The sequence below is a fragment of the Nicotiana sylvestris genome, chromosome 12, assembly GCF_000393655.2.
Source record: "Nicotiana sylvestris chromosome 12, ASM39365v2, whole genome shotgun sequence".
Classification (NCBI taxonomy): Eukaryota; Viridiplantae; Streptophyta; class Magnoliopsida; order Solanales; family Solanaceae; genus Nicotiana; species Nicotiana sylvestris.
This window is the reverse complement of record NC_091068.1, coordinates 141608072-141626070: the sequence shown is the minus strand read 5'-3', so window position 1 is coordinate 141626070 and position 17999 is coordinate 141608072. Positions and strand designations below refer to the sequence as shown.

The following is a 17999-nucleotide window of genomic DNA, read 5'->3' as shown; positions in this document are numbered from 1 at the left end:
TTTAAGAAAATTAAATTATTAAAGGCGTGCCTGAAGCAACTAGCGCATTATTATTTTGCGGAGGCCGTGAAATTCGCTAAACGACCCTCCTGAATTCTAAGTAATTTTAAACAAATATTTACTGCGGGCCCCACGATTTGTGTTGTTATTCGGCGAGGCTCATCTCATGCTTATTTTTTAAAAGGAATTTGCAACGTCATGGAAATGCATCTCATACCACGTCACAGTCAATGTACCCGTGATTAGAGGCACATTTCGATTTCGTTGAGATTTGGATTTGGGTCACATAAATGTGCACCCGAGTTTAGGGAGATAACGTTATTAAAGGCGCGCCTAAAGCAACTAGCGCATTATTATTTTTTGGGGAGGGCCGTGAAATTTGCTAAACGACCCGTCCCGGAATCTAAGTATTTAATATATACACTTAGAGGGCCCTGCAATTTGTCCCTTTTATTTGGCGAGGCTCGTCTCATTTTACTTATTATTTTTTTATTATTATTTATTTTTATTTTTATATTTTTAAAGGGATGCCATTTTTATGCCTTTAACAATACTAAACCTTATAGCCTATTTACAACTAAAATCCCATGACTTGTTAGAAGTTTAATAAAAGGAGTTTAGTAAATGAGTGTTTCGGTAGTAGTAACAGCCTGCACTAATACTATTTTTTCGAATGACCTAACCGAAGGAAAGGACGAACAGATTAACGTCAAACTTGTGTCATAGAACGACTAGTCCAACTTAATTAAACGACATCAAATAAACAAGAATAACATAACATGAAAATGAACCAAAATGCAGACAATGAAACATAGGCAGAAAATTTCCATACCAATTTTTATATTGCATCTCAAACATTCAACGTAAAGTTTATTTATCTAATACATCGAGGTTTACTAACCTTTGCACCTCGACAAACTCAGAACGACAAACACGATTCCGACGGAACTCAAGCCGGACCTCTCTGACCGAAGAACAACGACGGAACCTCGGACAACACCTCGACGTACCGGACCTCGACGAACCAAAGTCGACCTCTACGGAAAACAGAAAACTCGGCCAAGCAGGATCGAAGCAACCCACCGTTGCTCGGAAACGCAGCTACGACTGTTTGGAGGTTGACGACGTTGGACTGAAAATGGCGGACTGGTTCTGGAGGTTGACGACGGGGGGAAACTGTTGGTCGTGGTGTTGGGTTGTGACGGGAGGCAGCAGCAGTTGCTGCGCGAACCAAACTGAGGCGTGGTGGGTGCCGGACAAGATGGAGGGAGCTGGTTTTTTTGGTTTCGTTGATGGAGGTGTCTATGGAGGGTTCGTTTGGTAATGGTGAAACGGGGAGGGAGCAGTCCGGGGCGGTTTGAAGGTGGAACGATGGTGGGTTTCCTGTTTGCTAGGGTTTTCGTTGGGTTTGGTGGTGGTTTTACGGGAGGTGACGGGGTGGTTTAATGGTGGTGTTTTGGATTGGTGGGTCGCGAGGGAGTAGAGGGCAGGGACGACGATGGTTGCTGGTGGGTTTGGACGTGGGGCTAGTGAAGCTGATGGAGGTGGCGTTTGGGTGGTGATGGAGTGGTTGCGGACATGGTGTTTGCCGGTGGGTTTTCGTTGTGAGGGTGACGGAGGGAATGGTGGTTTGTTGACGGGCAGCTGGGAGGTTGACGGTGGTTTTGGGGTCTGTTTGGTGGTGACGGGGAGGTGAACGGAGGGCTGGAGGTTGACGATGGTGGGGCTGCCAGGGAAGGTGACGGGTTGAGGAGGAGTCGGGGGTGGACAACAATGGTGGTTTGTTGATGGTTTTGGACGCGGGGAAGTAGGGTTCGTTCAGTAGAGTTCTTCTTCTTCTCTTTTTGAGAAGAAGATGTACAGTACTCCCTTTTTTAAAAAAAATCCCAAGTCCGTTGGTTTTTCCTCCCTGTCCTCTTTGTGTTTGTCCGTGTATTTAGCATGGGCTTGTCAAGAAAAATGAGCCCCACGCGTGGTGGGGTTCGAGACTTATGTCCCCCACGCGTGGTGGGGTTCCCCATGTGTCCTGGACACGGTTTATTATGGGCTAAGTCCGAAATTAGGCCTAAAACCGGGTAGTTTGAACCCGAATATTATTCTTTTGCCCGGACCCGAGAAATAGGAACACGTTGCTTAACTAGTCCTATGTAAGCAAAATAACTACCAAAAATAAGACTAGTATTTAAACAAAACTATATCTTTTTTTTAAAATATTTTTTCAAGATTTAAAATAGCTACAAAATATTAATGAAACTATTTTTTGTAATTTTCGTTTTTAAATATTAAGATAAAATATGAGGTAATATTTTTGTATTTTTCAAAGTTAAAAATGACTATAAAACCTTAATAGAACTATATTTTTTGTAATTTTCGAAATTATATAAAGTACAAAAATAAAGTGCAATTTTTGTATTTTTCAAGTTTATGAGAGATACATAAACTAAAATTTATATATATATTTTTTGAAATTTTTCTTTTTGCAACGAAATAAAGTAAAAATAGTTAAAATAGCTATACTAGACCCAATTTCACATATTCACGCTAAAAATGTGAAAATTCTCGGGGAGGGTCAAAAATCACGTGCTTACAGCTGCCCCTCTTTGACTGGAAACACGAAGAGTTTTCCGACAAAGAACGACTAGACGTGTTTTTGACCCGACCATTACTTGGACGGACTACACTTAAGGAAAGGGAGGGAATGTGACCGAGCCCTGGTATCTGAGCTGCCTACATATCCTTGGTTATACAGGAATCAGGCCACGTGTAGTTCGGGATGAGAGAGATAGTGAAGTGTACCGAGGTGAAGAGCCGATCGAGGTGCCGTTCCGTTGAGGTTCCGGTCCGCGGTCCTGTCATTACAACAAAAATGAAAACTGAAAAAGACTAACTAAGCCTATCAGCTACTAGTTACAAGGATTCCTATCTCTTAAGTCTTCTGAAACTTGGTCTTGAGTCTTGAATGGTGCTTCATACAGACTTTGGATCTGAACCTTGATACTTGCTAGTTGTAGGTGCTAGTTCTTGAGCAGACCACATTTGTTCTCCACTTCCGTAATTTAGGTTCTTTTCATTTTTCTTTTTTTTCTCTCTCTTTTTTCTTCTTGTTTTTGTTTTGTTTTTTGGTGACCAGCTTCTGTTGATCATCCCAGACTGTTGACTTGCATTCTTGGGGCGAGCTTCTTGTTGCTTCTATCTTGGATTGAGTGCTGGGGATTTTTGTTGTAACCTTCTGCTTTCCAGTGGGTCACTGCTTGATCTTGAAAAATGTTTCCCCGTTCTACAGGCGGACTCCTGACTTCTTCTATCTTCGACACGCAACAACCTCCGTTCTACAGGCGGGTCCCTGACAATCAAAACAAACAAGACAAACAAAATTTCCTAACCCAGTATGTGAGTCGTTAGCAAAATTGTAACTCACTTACACTACTGATGCAATGATGAGAGTAAACTAAAGACTAGGCTAGGATGTGCATCTCCTATGAGTAAAACCAAAACTCTTGCTAGCAAATGTGTCTGCTAAAATAAAAACCTCAATGACTCAAACTAGAAAGTGTGTCTTCTATGGTTGAATCGGAATGAGCTAAACTAGGAAGTGCGTCTCCTAAGGGTGAAAACTTCAGTGACTAGAAACTAGGAAGTGCGTCTCCTATGAATAAAATCTCGATTAGGAAGTGCGTCTCCTACGGGTAAAACTAAACTTTGAGGAAGTGCGTCTCCTGTGGGTACAATAAACTTAGGAAGTGCGTCTCCTATGGGTACAATAAACTTAGGAAGTGCGTCTCCTATTGGGTACAATAAACTTAGGAAGTGCGTCTCCTATTGGGGATAACTGTTCTTAGGAAGTGCGTCTCCTACTGGGTGAAACTATTCTTAGGAAGTGCGTCTCCTATTGGTACAATGGATCTAGGAAGTGCGTCTCCTATTGGTAAAACTTAGCTTAGGAAGTGCGTCTCCTATTGGTGAAATCAACTTAGGAAGTGCGTCTCCTATTGGTGAACCTATTCTTAGGAAGTGCGTCTCCTAATGGTAAAACTGAACTTAGGAAGTGCGTCTCCTATTGGTAGAACTAAACTTAGGAAGTGCGTCTCCTATGGGTGAAATGAACTTAGGAAGTGCGTCTCCTATGGTGAAACTGAACTTAGGAAGTGCGTCTCCTATGGTGAAACTGAACTTTAGGAAGTGCGTCTCCTATGGTGAAACTGAACTTTAGGAAGTGCGTCTCCTATGGTGAAACATATCTTAGGAAGTGCGTCTCCTATTGGTGAAACTGAAACTTAGGAAGTGCGTCTCCTGTGGGTATAATAAACTTAGGAAGTGCGTCTCCTATTGGTAGAACTGAACTTAGGAAGTGCGTCTCCTATGGTAAAACTGGACTTTAGGAAGTGCGTCTCCTATGGCAAAATTGAACTTAGGAAGTGCGTCTCCTATTGGGTACAACAAACTTAGGAAGTGCGTCTCCTATTGGAAAAACTGTTCTTAGGAAGTGCGTCTCCTACTGGGTGAAACTATTCTTAGGAAGTGCGTCTCCTATGGGTGAAATGAACTTAGGAAGTGCGTCTCCTATGGTGAAACTGAACTTTAGGAAGTGCGTCTCCTATGGTGAAACTGAACTTTAGGAAGTGCGTCTCCTATGGTGAAACATATCTTAGGAAGTGCGTCTCCTATTGGTGAAACTGAAACTTAGGAAGTGCGTCTCCTGTGGGTACAATAAACTTAGGAAGTGCGTCTCCTATTGGTAGAACTGAACTTAGGAAGTGCGTCTCCTATGGTAAAACTGGACTTTATGAAGTGCGTCTCCTATGGCAAAATTGAACTTAGGAAGTGCGTCTCCTATTGGGTACAACAAACTTAGGAAGTGCGTCTCCTATTGGAAAAACTGTTCTTAGGAAGTGCGTCTCCTACTGGGTGAAACTATTCTTAGGAAGTGCGTCTCCTATTGGTGAAGCTGAACTTAGGAAGTGCGTCTCCTACTGGTGAAACATGTCTTAGGAAGTGCGTCTCCTACTGGTAAAACTTATCTTAGGAAGTGCGTCTCCCACTGGTAAAACTAAAACAAACTTAGGAGGAAATGCATCTCCTATGGGTAAAACTAAAACAAACTTAGGAGGAAATGCATCTCCTATGGGTAAAGACGTGGAATGTATGCCTCTGTTATCTGGGCGGGCTCCCAACTTCAATACTTGAAACGTAAAGACTGAATGTATGCCTCTGTTATCTGGGCGGGCTCCCAACTTCAACACTTAAAAGTAAAGACTGAATGTATTCCTCTGTTATTATGGGCGAGCTCCCAATTTCAACACTTGAAATAAAAGACTGAATGTATGCCTCTATTATCTGGGCGGGCTCCCAACTTCAACACTTAAAAGTAAAGACTGAATGTATGCCTCTATTATCTGGGCGGGCTCCCAATTTCAACACTTGAAAAGTAAAGACTGAATTTATGCCTCTGTTATCTGGGCGGGCTCCCAACTTCAACACTTGAAAATAAAGACTGAATTTATGCCTCTGTTATCTGGGCGGGCTCCCAACTTCAACACTTGAAAATAAAAAGACTGAATTTATGCCTCTGTTATCTGGGCGGGCTCCCAATTTCAACACAAAAAGACTGAATGTATGCCTCTGTTATCTGGGCGGGCTCCCAACTTCAACACTTGAAAGTAAAAACTGAATGTATGCCTCTGTTATCTGGGCGGGCTCCCAATTTCAACACTTAAAAGTAAAGACTGAAACCAACATATCCTATTTGAGGGCGGATGAACCCGACAAATCCTATTTGAGGGCGGATGAACCCGACAGATCCTATTTGAGGGCGGATTAACCCAACATATCCTATTTGAGGGCGGATGAACCCAACATATCCTATTTGAGGGCGGATGAACCCGACAGATCCTATTTGAGGGCGGATGAACCCGACATATCCTATTTGAGGGCGGATGAACCCGACATATCCTATTTGAGGGCGGACGAACCCAAAATATCTTTAAGACTTGAAAATGTCTTACCTCGAATACTTGCTGGGGATTGGGATGAATTTTCCTTTTCTACCTTCCCCATTTATTATTATTATTATTATTATTATTTTTTTTATTCCTTTTTTGTTTTGTTTTTGCATAGCTTCTTCCTTCAAAGACTACCTCCCTTGATTTACTTACCTGTTGGGGGTAAAATGCTATCAGCTGGGGGTACCTGACTTCCAGAAAATTTTCTAAATGGAAGGAAAATTTTCTGCCCCAGTTTGATAATACCCCTTGTGGCATGCAGTTCTGGCATCAATGCCATTTCCGCTGTCTGCTTCAAATCAAACAAAATTTGTTAGTTTAACACATGGTGGTTGGTTGTGATACTCCTACTGGGATGGCTTTCCCTTTCTCCTTCCTTGCTCTGCGTTCAGCAACTTGTTGGGGATGATCTTATGTGTTGGGGATAATCCCTTCCTGCTGGGGGATATCCCTCTTCTTTTGTGGCATAGCTTGGAAACTGGCATTTCCCCGACCTTTTAGTCTAGTATGGATTTCGCCAAATTATGCTCACTGCTCTCCTTGCTCTGTTCCTGGGCCTTGGCCTTTGAGGTTTGGGTTTGGCAAGGATATCTCTCTTGACGCTCGTCAATCCTTTTGTCAATTCCCTTTGCTGGGGATATCTTTTTTGACACTGGCCTCGCGCTTGTTCCTCGCCGACTATACCATTTGGATATACTGGTCAGATCTCATCTTGGAAAGCTGATGGCATATTTTGAAGTCATTTCATACTTGTTCTGACCGGACAGACTCTATTGGGGAAAATTTTTTATGAAAGGAGAAAGATAACAGAAACAAAATAAAAGACAAAGGAAACGATGACTCTTTTACAAAAGAAACTATAAATAAAAACCTATCAAACGCAGATACCGACTCTAATGGCCATGACATGCGTATGTGGCCTATCCTCTGCCGTCAATCATCTTTTAAGATCTTCCATTGGCGATTCCCCCTCTGATTCTCAATCTTATTCGACTTGTAGTGCCCGAAGGGTTTTCACTATCAAGTCTCTCTCATTTTGGTTTTCTCTCAGCTTTCATCGCCTTATGGTGCCTGTGAAGGTTTTCACCGATAAGACTCTCTCATTTGTATCACTTTCCAGCTGGGGATTTGGAGTGTCGCCGGTATGACTCTTTCTGCTGGAGATTAGAGTCCTTTCTGCTGTGGAACAGAATGTTATGTTCGCCGGTAAGACTCTTCATTTGTCTGACTTGGCATCTTTTGAAGACTGGTCAGAAGGTCTTTCTTTGGACCGTAATGTGGGTTTTGGATAGGGCTAGAAAGAAAGGGTATAAAAGGCTCAAAAATGCATTAATTTTGGATTATTAATTACAACCTTCGGAATTAGATTTATTTACATCAAACGCAACATCTGCCCCAGTTTCTTGCTTGGGGATATTTTAATTGTTTTTTTTTCATTTTTCAAAACTATGACCGAGCCGTGAAGCGCCTACGTATCCTCTTTGAGGAATCAGGTCAAACGTAGTTCCCAATTCCTCTTTTTCATTTGATTCTTTTTTCTTTGTTATCAATTTTATTTTCTTTTCTTTTCTTTTTTTTCGTTGTTGTTTTCTTTCTTTCTCTTTTTTTTTTCGTTGTTACTGATTCCGAACGAGGGGTATGAAAGAAAAATAAATAAGGCTCAAAAGGGGTAACGAAGGATAAAGTGTTTGGGTAGCAGAACAAAATGCCTTCGTCATTCCGGTCTTCAAAACATGCCAAGTGCAAACAACACAATTTAAATTTGTAGTCTCTTCTGATGGTGCTGGACTTGACAATTATATTCAACATCTGTTTGTTCATTTGTCACTTCTAAAGCACCGTTGGGCGACACTCTCATTCTCATTATTATGAACGACCCTCATGCCAATTTAGGCGAATCTTTCTTTAACGGTTTTCTTTGTGTTTAACTTGCCCCAGTTCCACATGACTCGGGCTTCAAATAATCCCAAACCGTTCTTATTTCCTTTGAATGCTTTGATCACCTTCCCAGGGTTTTATGATTAACTTTTAAGATTAGGCCCAAACTGGGTGCATGTCATGTCCCTAGAATCGGCATTGAACGAAATGATAAAAGGACTAAACAAAAAGACGACTGGAACTTAACAAAAGACCGGCTTTGCATTAGACTACCGGCGAAATGGTTTGAATAATAAAACAAACAAAACAACCAAAATAAAATCCTAACACAACCTCGACAAAACTTAAACAAACTGATATGACAAAATGGAAAGATAAGAAGGTTTGACGCCAGAAAATATTCGGATTACAACTCTAAGAATAACCCGGACAACAGAAATGACAACAAAATAAGCCACCACCAGCTTCTCTTTCTTGTTAACCAAGGAACGGAGCGTCCTCCCACTTTATCAAACTTGGCATCTTAGCCACTGAGCTTTGCATTAGTATTGTCAAGACCATTGCCAGCTTCAATATCATCAACCTCCGTCAATAAGTTCCCCGATAGGATTTGAGTGCTTCTGCTATCAGCCCAATCCCCGCAGAGTGTGTATCATGAGATGCAAGTGAAGGACTCTGAGTGTCATTGTTCGGCTTACCACAAACCAACCACCTTAACTTTATTTGCGAAACAAACAGGTTAGAATGGACTCAGTCGGTCCTCATTATTAACAACATCTTTTTCTTTTCTCTTTTTGATGTTTTTCTTGTCTTTTTTTTCATTTTTCTGTCTTTTTTCATTTTTCTTTTTTTTCTTTTTTTTTTCTTTTTCATTCTCTCTTTTTTTTTGCTTTTTTTTTCATTTTGCTTTTTCCTTTTCTTTTTCCACCTTTTTCCTTTTGTTGTGGTCGAATCTTATGGAGATTGCCTACGTATCATGACCCCGCATGAATCAGACCTTGCGTAGTTCGGCCCAATAAAAGATAAACAACAGTAAACATTTTTCCATCTTCATATTAGAACAAACTGAGTTTCAAAGGTTTGAAGATGACCTACAAACTTGAAACTCAAGCAACCCACATTATTCTAATCAAGAGATTTATAAACTCAAAGACAAAAGGCTAGCTCCCTTTCTCTGTTCGACAAATGCAACCAAACAGTTATTTTTGCAAATGTGGCCCCTTCCAATTTTCACATGAATTTCGAGGCCGGGGAGGATTATTTAGACACTTTAAAACTTGTCCATTCTTTTACGAAAATAACCTTTCGACAACTGAAAGATACTCTAAGGCTATTTCGGCAAGAACGGTTTAAGATGCGGCCGAAGCTGGCTCGGCTTATTATGACAAAATTCAAACGGTATTCACCTGACCGTTGACTCTTTTTTTTCAATTCTTTTCGAATTACAATAAAAGACTTGGCGTTGTAAACACGGCCCTTCAGCGCCTCGGGGACGAAGATTTTTAAGGCTGTGTGAGTCCATATCTCAAAATGACCCAAAGGTGGCTGTTTACGCAAAGTCAGCCTTCCGGCGTCCCTTTCGGGAACATTCGGCTGTTTATGACAAACAGTCTCCTGACTTAGTTATGACTCTTTTATTGTTTTTCAAAAATAGGAAACTCAATATTGCAAACACGGCCTGTCAACGTCTCGGGGACGAAGATTTTTAAGGCTGTGGGGGTCAACTGGACCAAGTCTTAAAAAATGACCCAAAGGTGGCTGTTTATGCAAAGTCAGCCTTCCGGCGTCCCTTTCGGGAACATTCGGCTATGTCTTGATAAAACAGCGTCACCTGACTTCTTTATGACAAAATTAAAATTTGACATATATTTTTTATTTATTTGTTTTTTGGCTATTTTAGCAAAAGGTGGGGTTGGACCCGATGAGGGTTGCCTACGTATCTCACATCCGGTGAGAATCAAACCCACGTAGTTCGGGCGAATAAACTATTTTTGAGAGGACCCTTTTCCATTTTCTATATATATATTTTTTGTTTTTATTATTTTTCCCACAACAATCAAATAGACTATTATTTTTCATTCATAACAAACAAACAAATTAACGAAAAACATAAAACATTCCTTCTTTTTTTTTTTTTTTTGAGAAGGTGGGGTTGGACCCGATGAGGGTTGCCTACGTATCTCACATCCGGTGAGAATCAAACCCGCGTAGTTCGGGCCAATAATGAATAAGAAAATGAACTAACACATTCTTTTTTTTTAATTGAGATTTGTGAAAGAACTACTTCAAAATAAGAAAGGAAGTATTGTTATTATTTTTTGATTGATTTTCTTTTTGAAAGAAACACTGCTAAGATATATTTTGAATTTTCATTTGCTCTTTTTATTCTTTATTCTAAAGAAGAAGAAAATATTTTTCGGAATTTTGCTTTTAATAAAAGGAATGCTTCTCAAAATGTTTTTTTTGGATTTTGAATTTTCTTTTCAATTTTGAAAAAGAATCAAAATATTTTCGGATTTTTTTATTATATATACATGTTTTTTTTAAAACAATTAGAAAGAATTTCTAAAGAAATCAATAATGGAAAGTATTTTTGGATTATTATAATTTCAGCATTTTCATAAACAAATAAATAAACATATTTTTAAAACAAGACCCTTTTTTATTTTTATTTTTTTTATGGCAAGACAAACTATTTTTTTTGAAAAACAAAACAAAACAATGATGATTTTTTTTCTACTTTTCCTTTGTTGTTAATAAAACTAACTAATAAGACATATATTTTTCTCAAAAATTCGGCAGAGTTTCGACACTACTTGGACATTTGTTTTTTTTCACATTTATAAACTGTTATTTTTTCCTCTTTTCCACTATTTCTAACTTGTGGATGATGATGAAAACATACAAAATCTTTTTTTTTGAATTTTTCAACGTTTTTTTATTTATATATATATATATATACATATATATTTTATTTTTTATATTTATTATATTTTCAAAAATGTGGCATGGGGGACATAGGGAATTTCAAGATTTCTTGGGTTCCGCAAATGTTCCCCATGTGCTTTTCCCAAAATGAAGCGTGGGAGACATAGTGGATTTCCAAGGCTTCTTGGATTCCACAAATGTTCCCCATGTGCTTTCCCAAAAAGCAAGCGTGGGGGACATAGGGAATTCCAAGAATTCTTGGATTCCACAAATGTTCCCCATGCTTTGATTAAAATAACATCATGCTGGAAAAACGTGCGGCCTTCTTATTTAAATGTGATCAACCTAACAAGGTGTGTTATTTGTCCGCAACTATTATTGGTCCGCCAAACGACCCATTCACCCTTGAATAAGTACAACATGTAGCACATAGGATGCCAAAAGATGGTCTATTATTTTCAGGTTGCTTGTCCTAGACGGACCCAACCCCTGTGTTGAGTCCCCTAAGTCAAATGCACATGATGCAAATAAACGTTCCTACTAGGGATCCGACATGTGGCTTTGTTATACTAAGTTCATAACCTGGGTATTTGTTCTAGACCTGGCTTACCCAAACGGACAGTTTGAGCCGAAGCGGGGGCAACGTACCGGGAGCACGAAAGTCTGCCCGGCCTAGTTACTTGTCCCAACTCCGTCTTATTTGGTATGACTTTAACAGAAAGGTGGGTCACGCGCACGTGTACACCATAAATTCAGAAGACTCAGAAAGAAGGGTTTCGTAGCAGTTTTATATACACAATTCAGATAATATTAAAGCGGTAAAAGCATCATTTAGCACATTAAGCATATATCATGTAAAAATCAGATAATAAATAAAGCCAAATAACAACAATTATTCTAAGCTCGAATTCTTAACCCTGAACCAGTGGTTCTGGGTTTCTTCCCCAGCAGAGTCGCCAGAGCTGTCGCACCTCCTCTTTCCGCACCCGCGAGGGCGCAGGGGAGTTTTTTCCAATTAAAGGACAATCGAAATGGGATTGGTTTAATTATTTCAGAGTCGCCACTTGGGAGATTTAGGGTGTCCCAAGTCACCAATTTTAATCCCGAATCGAGGAAAAGAATGACTCTATATTACAGTCTGCGTACCAGAAATCCGGATAAGGAATTCTGTTAACCCGGGAGAAGGTGTTAGGCATTCCCGAGTTCCGTGGTTCTAGCACGGTCGCTCAACTGTTATATTCGGCTTATTTATCTGATTTTTAATACAATTATGAACCATGTGCAAATTTTATCTTTTACCGCTTTATTATCATTATTTTTTAGGAATGTGAACATCGCTTAAAATATATCTTTGGACTGTGTCACATGAAATGCACCCACAATCCGAAACATATTTTATTTGATGTTTTAGGATTTGGATTTGGGTCGCATGAAATGCACACCCGAGTTTAAGAAAATTAAATTATTAAAGACGCGCCTAAAGCAACTAGCGCATTATTATTTTGCGGAGGCCGTGAAATTCGCTAAACGACCCTCCTGAATTCTAAGTAATTTTAAACAAATATTTACTGCGGGCCCCACGATTTGTGTTGTTATTCGGCGAGGCTCATCTCATGCTTATTTTTTAAAAGGAATTTGCAACGTCATGGAAATGCATCTCATACCACGTCACAGTCAATGTACCCGTGATTAGAGGCACATTTCGATTTCGTTGAGATTTGGATTTGGGTCACATAAATGTGCACCCGAGTTTAGGGAGATAACGTTATTAAAGGCGCGCCTAAAGCAACTAGCGCATTATTATTTTTTGGGGAGGGCCGTGAAATTTGCTAAACGACCCGTCCCGGAATCTAAGTATTTAATATATACACTTAGAGGGCCCTGCAATTTGTCCCTTTTATTTGGCGAGGCTCGTCTCATTTTACTTATTATTTTTTTTATTATTATTTATTTTTATTTTTATATTTTTAAAGGGATGCCATTTTTATGCCTTTAACAATACTAAACCTTATAGCCTATTTACAACTAAAATCCCATGACTTGTTAGAAGTTTAATAAAAGGAGTTTAGTAAATGAGTGTTTCGGTAGTAGTAACAGCCTGCACTAATACTATTTTTTCGAATGACCTAACCGAAGGAAAGGACGAACAGATTAACGTCAAACTTGTGTCATAGAACGACTAGTCCAACTTAATTAAACGACATCAAATAAACAAGAATAACATAACATGAAAATGAACCAAAATGCAGACAATGAAACATAGGCAGAAAATTTCCATACCAATTTTTATATTGCATCTCAAACATTCAACGTAAAGTTTATTTATCTAATACATCGAGGTTTACTAACCTTTGCACCTCGACAAACTCAGAACGACAAACACGATTCCGACGGAACTCAAGCCGGACCTCTCTGACCGAAGAACAACGACGGAACCTCGGACAACACCTCGACGTACCGGACCTCGACGAACCAAAGTCGACCTCTACGGAAAACAGAAAACTCGGCCAAGCAGGATCGAAGCAACCCACCGTTGCTCGGAAACGCAGCTACGACTGTTTGGAGGTTGACGACGTTGGACTGAAAATGGCGGACTGGTTCTGGAGGTTGACGACGGGGGGAAACTGTTGGTCGTGGTGTTGGGTTGTGACGGGAGGCAGCAGCAGTTGCTGCGCGAACCAAACTGAGGCGTGGTGGGTGCCGGACAAGATGGAGGGAGCTGTTTTTTTTGGTTTCGTTGATGGAGGTGTCTATGGAGGGGTCGTTTGGTAATGGTGAGACGGGGAGGGAGAAGTCCGGGGCGGTTTGAAAGTGGAACGATGGTGGGTTTCCTGTTTGCTAGGGTTTTCGTTGGGTTTGGTGGTGGTTTTACGGGAGGTGACGGGGTGGTTTAATGGTGGTGTTTTGGATTGGTAGGTCGCGAGGGAGTAGAGGGCAGGGACGACGATGGTTGCTGGTGGGTTTGGACGTGGGGCTAGTGAAGCTGATGGAGGTGGCGTTTGGGTGGTGATGGAGTGGTTGCGGACATGGTGTTTGCCGGTGGGTTTTCGTTGTGAGGGTGACGGAGGGAATGGTGGTTTGTTGACGGGCAGCTGGGAGGTTGACGGTGGTTTTGGGGTCTGTTTGGTGGTGACGAGGAGGTGAACGGAGGGCTGGAGGTTGACGATGGTGGGGCTGCCAGGGAAGGTGACGGGTTGAGGAGGAGTCGGGGGTGGACAACAATGGTGGTTTGTTGATGGTTTTGGACGCGGGGAAGTAGGGTTCGTTCAGTAGAGTTCTTCTTCTTCTCTTTTTGAGAAGAAGATGTACAGTACTCCCTTTTTTAAAAAAAATCCCAAGTCCGTTGGTTTTTCCTCCCTGTCCTCTTTGTGTTTGTCCGTGTATTTAGCATGGGCTTGTCAAGAAAAATGAGCCCCACGCGTGGTGGGGTTCGAGACTTATGTCCCCCACGCGTGGTGGGGTTCCCCATGTGTCCTGGACACGGTTTATTATGGGCTAAGTCCGAAATTAGGCCTAAAACCGGGTAGTTTGAACCCGAATATTATTCTTTTGCCCGGACCCGAGAAATAGGAACACGTTGCTTAACTAGTCCTATGTAAGCAAAATAACTACCAAAAATAAGACTAGTATTTAAACAAAACTATATCTTTTTTTTTAAAATATTTTTTCAAGATTTAAAATAGCTACAAAATATTAATGAAACTATTTTTTGTAATTTTCGTTTTAAATATTAAGATAAAATATGAGGTAATATGTTTTGTATTTTTTCCAAATTAAAATGACTACAAAACCTTAATAGAATTATATTTTTTTTTGTAATTTTCGAAATTATATAAAGTACAAAAATAAAGTGCAATTTTTGATTTTTTCAAGTTTATGAGGGATACATAAACTAAAATTTATATATATATTTTTTAAAATTTTTCTTTTTGCAACGAAATAAAGTAAAAATAGTTAAAATAGCTATACTAGACCCAATTTCACATATTCATGCTAAAAATGTGAAAATCCTCGGGGAGGGTCAAAAATCACGTGCTTACAATGATGTAAGAACTTTTAGTAATCACTAGTCATTTGTTTATGAAACCTCTTTTAAACAGATATAATAGCTTTGTTTCATTATCCTGAACTGCAGATTGACATGGCTATTCTGGTTGCTAGTCACTGGTTTGTGCCAGCAACTGTTGCCATAATTGGTTAGTGCTACATTTCTAGTTTTTCTATATTTGATGAATGCACACAGTTCTCTTATTCAGTCATTATTCTTGTGAAACTTTTGCCAATACTATTAGGTCTGTTCCTCTTATTTTGGCGCATGCAAAAGCGCGGGAGGAGGAGAAGATCTAGCTCAGCGCGTTCTACTAATTTATAGCCCTAATTTGACAAGGATTGTATTTTTAATTTGCTCTGGCTGGTTTTGTGATGTGATTTAACTTAACATGTATTGACAATACAAGCTAACTAAATATAGCAGATTGTTATAGGTCAAAAATTTTATACATTATCATTGCCAGAGGCGGATTCAAGATTTAAACTTTATGGGTTCAGCTTTTAAGATTTTTAGCATTGAACCCGTTATATTTTTTAAGTTAGGGGTTCATGTCTAATATTTGTTACAATTTTAGTGAAGTTTTACGTATAAGTTTATGATCCGCACCGAAAGCTACCTACTATGGTGTATTCGCCCTTGATCATTGCATAGAACTTGAGCTTTTTGTGATGTTAGACTGCTCAAGATGCTTTTTTTTGGCCTGGATCACCAAAGCGTGAGTCTTTTATCATTAGTATAGATATTCAACATTCTTCACTTATTAGATAAATTCCTAGGCATTGTTGTAGCCAGGTTCTTTGGGAGGAAATAAATGAGAACAGTATATTGTCTGCGGTTGTAGATTTGACTTACTGGTTATGATTCATTAATCTTCATTCCCTCTCAATGCATGGATGAAAATAGCATCTGTTACCAAGTCAATCTTATGCTTTAAGTTAGTCCTTGGGTCGAGAGAAAAAAACTGTCAACAATATTCAAATTTCAAGCCAAGGCAGGGACTTATAAGATGCAGTGATGAATTACCAAACAATCTTGTAATGGGTGAGCAGCATCAATCAGAGCTAACAATAGCCTATCAGACTTGTGTGGTCAATTGGATCTTCTGCCGGGGAACAACTTACCGGGGATCATATTAGCATATACAACCACAACAACAACAACAATAAATCCAATTTAATCCCATGCGTATGCAGCCTTACTGCTATCCTATAAAGGCAGAGAGGTGGTTTCCAATAGATACTCGGCTCAAGGAACATGAAAAAAAAAACGTGCTGTACAAAGCATTGAAAGAGAGGCTCAAAGAAAGAGCTGATGCCAAAGTTGTTTTTCCAGATTCTGAGCAAGCGGCAACCCCAATAACTTCATCGATTGAATGCACTCCAAGACCAAAAGAAGTGAACTTCTATTACAAGGAGTAAGATGATGATCAAAGGCTCGATGTGGCTATCTTGAAACTTCAGAAAGTAGCAAAGTCTTTAGTAGAAGACTGTTAAGGCAATCTTAGCCAATTGATGCCTTAATAGAAAGTAAATGAGGTTCTCTTTTGGAAGTACAGATAAGGAACAGTCTAATTTTAGTTTCACTAGAAAAAGCTTTTTGACTACTGGTTGCAAATTCTTGATATCAAAAATTGGAACAATAATATTGGTGCAATCGAGTCTCGCCTAATTTCTCCTGTATAACTTTGTGAATATATTTTCCATTATAGTTTAATTTGGTCTCACCAGACATTTCAACATCTTCTTTATTGATCCAAGCAATCCCCAACTTCAATCGTTATGATATAAACAGTAAGTGATTAAAATATTACTGCTAATTTACATAGTGATTTTACCTTCTGTGTGGAAAAATCTTTAGGACCGTGTTCAAGATAGAAGAGAATGATATCTTTAGCAACAAAAAGAGGATGTCCCTCTTTGTCTAAACATTGCCTGACCCAAACCACTTAAGCTCGTTCCTGCGATTAATCGAAGTAATCTACGAGCCCCGCTTCTTTCCAATTCCTATCATCCAATGAGGCTAGCTGAGCCTTTGCTTTAGGCCCCAAAATTTTAGGGCCTTGGCTTAGAAAAAATTGAAATTCGTATTAAAAAGTACAATTTTTTCATTAAGATAGATGGAAAGATTGTCTCTATTTTTTAACAATAGAAATATTTTAGAACTTTGTATTAAACTACTAAAGCTATTACAGTAGCAAATAATATTCTTTATAACAAGATCCAAATTAACTTATTACAAATATATGGCTAGCTATCTTATTAACTTGAATTAACTCTTCCCATGTGAATTTAAAAGGGCTTCTTACTTAAATTTAGCTTTATGTCACAAAATTTGTTGAGCCACCATTGATCTAAATATTGAACTTGTAAACTATATGTAAGCACTAAACATGTACTACTTCTTTACCATCCAATTCCAATCATACAAATGTTGAACTTGTAAATTTATGTGTAAAAGCAAAACATGTATGTAACTTGCTGAAAACAAAAACTCAGAGTTCTAGTTCTGAAACCCACACTTCTAAAACAAGATCCATGTAATATAGTGGTAGTAATTATTGATGAAATGTAGTAAACATAACATTTAGAAAGGAAACTAAGGGGAAATAAAAGAAAAAAACAGCACAAATGTATCCAAAGTTAAAAATATGAAGTCTTACCTGAAGATGAAATTCAAGAAACTCAAGAATTGTGGTTGGTATTATGCCTCTAATGCCACCTCCATCAATGCTGAGAATAGTAACAAGCTTTTCGTTATTTGAATGTTGTTCCTTCATCATTTCCTAGAAATTAAAACTGTATTGCAGAATGTATGATTTTTTCTTGTTTCACCCTTTGGGCATCACCTTTTTATATACTACAATACTTTCCTATCTACTAACGGAAATGGGTTTAAGACATACAATACTTTCCTAGCTACCAACGGAAATGGGTTAAAAACATTCGGGTTGGGGCTTGGGATTTATTAGGAAATTTGTCTGTTGGTGTAATTTTTATTTTAACTATAAAATTCATTTCTTATGTATAATATCTTAATTCAAAAAGTATAAATTGGTCCCGTTGTTATTTTTATACTTCTTTAAATTTTAAATAGATTTTTAAACACAATGCAGCTTAAGCTAGCTTTATGGATGATCAGAACTG

The 17999-nt window shown here is 39.0% G+C and overlaps 1 long non-coding RNA gene across 1 annotated transcript; it reads left to right on the top strand.

Moving 5' to 3' along the window:
- The first annotated feature begins 14940 nt into the window (after nucleotides 1–14940).
- On the top strand, nucleotides 14941–15383 carry LOC138882603 (uncharacterized). Its single transcript, XR_011404156.1, has 2 exons — nucleotides 14941–15001; nucleotides 15098–15383. It is a non-coding gene; the product is annotated as an uncharacterized lncRNA (long non-coding RNA).
- Nucleotides 15384–17999: the final 2616 nt, after the last annotated feature.